The sequence below is a fragment of the Nannospalax galili genome, unplaced genomic scaffold, assembly GCF_000622305.1.
Source record: "Nannospalax galili isolate Female #2095 unplaced genomic scaffold, S.galili_v1.0 scaffold693, whole genome shotgun sequence".
NCBI classification, from domain to species: Eukaryota; Metazoa; Chordata; class Mammalia; order Rodentia; family Spalacidae; genus Nannospalax; species Nannospalax galili.
The window spans coordinates 1407548-1411043 of NW_008332653.1; the positions used below are offsets into that span (position 1 = coordinate 1407548).

Here is a 3496-nt window from a genome sequence, read left to right on the forward strand (position 1 = left end):
TAATCCCAGCACTTGGGAGGCAGAGGCAGGTGGATCTCTGTGAGTTAACAAAGCCACTGGTCCTCATAGGGAGTTCCATGCCAGCTGGGGCTACAGCTGTCTCAAAAAAAAAAAAAAAGATATTTACTTACTTTTAAAGACAGGGTCTCACTTTGGCTGGCTCCTACAAATGTCTATTTGTAAAACTAAAATTAAGAGCAATCAACTATGTTTAAAGTTTACATAAAACCTTAAACTAGACCATACTTATCTGCACTGGCTCAAAATCCACCATGTGCAGGTCAAACCAGAAAGGCCAGTCTCTAAAACTTAGACACACCGTGTTTTCTGAGAGTTGACCAAGTCAATTCCATCTAATTTCTCTATCATAATTGAAAACTGCATTTTTTAATGGATAACATCAAGTTACCCACTGCCTTAGAGTATGTGCATCCAAATTTTCATGTAGTAATTATGTACACAGAATGTGTAGCAGAATCTATATTATTTTTAAGAATCTATATTATATCTCAAAATAATAATGCATGTATGTTAGTGGAAACTCTCCAGGTAGCCTTGGATTTCTAAAGATGAGCCAGGGTGCATTAGAATTTTAAAGAGCTTCTTGGTGCATTCAGTGTTACTGTAAGCAGGCAGACTGCAAACCCTTGAGCACTCTGCTGGGAGGACAGCAAAGGAAACTTCATGAGAAACAATACAAAGAAATATACATGGCTGGCCAGAGTACAAAGGACTAGCTAGATATTAGTTGGTGTTTTCTGACTGATGATGTCTCTATTTTTTTTTTAAGATTTATTTTCATTTTGTGTGAAAGAGTGTTTGCCTGTATGTATGAATGTATGTGTACCATGTGCATGCCTGGTGCCCTTGGAGGCCAGAAATTGGTGTTGGCTCCCCTTGAAATGGGGTTATAGACAGTTATGAGCTGCCATGTGAGTGCTGGAAACTGAACCCACGTCTTCTGCAAAAGTAACCAGTGCTCTTAATCGTTGAACCATTTCTCTAGATGTTCTCTAATTTTGTTCCACTATCTACACTGGGCTTTGAGGTGCTAATGTAGGAACCCACAGCTCTAGGCTTTCTCTACCTGATAGCATCTTGATGAGAAAACCTTTTTTGAGAGAGATAGACCAAAATTTGTGCCTTAGCACAGTCTGTTACTAACATAGCTAGTGTGTCTATGACTCCACAAAGAACTCATGAATCACCCCATCAGACTCATTAAAGAAGTATTTGTTTTGGTGTTCTCAGTGTTGGTTTGTTTGCTTTAAAAGGGTTTCATGTAGCCCCAGCGGGCCTCAAACTTGTCTTATAGCCGAAAATGACCTTGAACTCCTTATCCTTCTGCCTCTACCTCCTAAGTGCTGAGATTATAGGTTTGTGTCACTCTGCTAGCATGCCAGCTTGGTTTTTGTTGCTCTAATCACAGTGAGACCTTTAGGCAAACCCTCGATGGTTTCAGATATGAAACCCTTGAGGGAATGTTGCATATCAGGGAAGAGTCCAGTGATGGCTATGAAGAGGCAAACAGTGAAAGACTGGAGCATGCTCCTTTGTCAAGGTCCCACAAACAAAACCAACCAGAAGAAACAAGAGAAAGTAATGACCATGGTACAACGGACATTAAACTCAGTTCCTGCAGACAGAGGGCCGTTAGGAAGGGTGAAGGGCGGAGCTCTGTCCGTGACATTAAGGCAGGGGCGTGTCTTATGCAGACGAAGGCAGCGCAGGGACTGCTGAGTCCACAGCCGCCACTGAAACTCGAGAGGTTCCGCGTACATGGCAGAGAACCCGCGGCTGTGAGCAGGAGAGAGCGCGAGAGGTGCGTGTGAGGCCGGGGAGGCCGGAGAGTGAGTGCAGCCGGGTGACCGTCTGTTAAAGAGTGCAGGGAGCGAGGGTGAGTGTCGGGGCTGTGGGAAACAAAGGCATACTTACCTGGCAGGGGAGATACCATGATCAGGAAGGTGGTTTTCCCAGGGTGAGGCTCATCCATTGCACTCCGGGTGTGCTGACCCCTGCGATTTCCCCAAATGCGGGAAACTCGACTGCAAAATTTGTGGTAGTGGGGGACTGCGTTCGCGCTCTCCCCTGATGTATGCAGTGTTTAAAGGTAGATGTTCTCTTTTTTTGCGAGAGATGATCACAGAAATACCCATCTATTTATTAACAAAATAATGCTAGTTTAGTTCTACTGCTACAATTACTTAAATAAACATTGAAGAGTACTGATTACTTTTTTTCTTCATACTCTTATTTTTTTGTCTTTTTGAGATAGGGTCACCCTTGTAGCCCCAGCTGTCCTGGAACTCACTATGTAGACAACGCTGGCCTTGAACTCAAGAGATCCGTCTGCCTCTGCCTCCTGAGTGCTGGGATTAAAGACATATGCCACCACGCCAGTTTTTCCTCATACTTTTGACTGTGTCAGGCTGGCCTTCCCCCTCCTCCCTCAGCCCTCTGGTGCTAGGGTTATAGGCAAGCACTGCCATACCTAGATTTGTTAGAACAAATGAAGAATCCCAGCATGGGTTTTCAAAAGCCTCTCTGTGTTCAAAGACAAACCAAGGGCTTGCCATCCAGCTTTCACTAGAACGCTTGATTTGGGTGGATTTCTCTCTTCTCAAAGTCAACAGAATGTTTGTAATGTTCCTGGGCCTGTCCCATAAAGCTAGGAAACCACTAAAACCAGGTTCTTGGCCAAGTATTTTCTTTCTTTAAAAATTTTTTTTTAGGGTGTGGAGAGATGATGTGATGGTTCTTGAATCCCTAGTAAAGTGAAAATAAAAGTGACAAAAAGAATTTCTTGGGTGTTGGGTGGGGGGGGGCAGCTAGAGAGATGGCTCGGTGGTTAAGAGCACTGGCTGCTCTTGCAGAGGACCCTGGCTCAGTTCCCAGCAGCAACATGGCAGCTAACAACCATCTATAACTCCAGTTCCAGGGGATCAGACGCCCTCTTCTGACCTCCATGAACACTGCACATTAGGGGTGTGCTTGCATACATGTAGGCAAAACACTCATACACGTAAAATAAAAATAAACGATTCCAACATGGATTGGGGAGGGGCCCTGAGGCCGCACCCCTATCAGAGGAACTGTTGGTAGTTGATGGTTGCTGAAGGGCGGGGAAATCACTCTTCTTTGGGGACATGATGGCTGGTGGTTTGCCCAGGCCCCTGTGGATGGCCCAACGCCCATGTGCCTATAGGGAGCAGTAAGTGGACTCAGGGGTTAATAATAGTAACAGCAAGGTCCACATGAATATTTTCATATTGTAACATGGTTTGGGGACAACCTGAATCCATGTTCCTGAACTGTGGTTGGTTATATCTGAATAAGAATGAAGTCTCTCTTATTCCCGTTCAGACGAAAGCTGCATTTTGCATTGACTATACACACACACACACACACACACACACACACACATATATATCATATGAGTGTTTGTCCAGTATTTCCTTACTATGCCTCCATTCCTCCCTTTTGGAATGGTTATGTG

At 44.4% G+C, this 3496-nt stretch overlaps 1 non-coding gene across 1 annotated transcript; it reads left to right on the forward strand.

Moving 5' to 3' along the window:
- Positions 1–1927: 1927 nt before the first annotated feature.
- Positions 1928–2091, forward strand: LOC115069372. The gene has a single exon (XR_003848657.1). It is a non-coding gene; the product is annotated as a U1 spliceosomal RNA (small nuclear RNA).
- The last annotated feature ends 1405 nt before the right edge of the window (positions 2092–3496 follow it).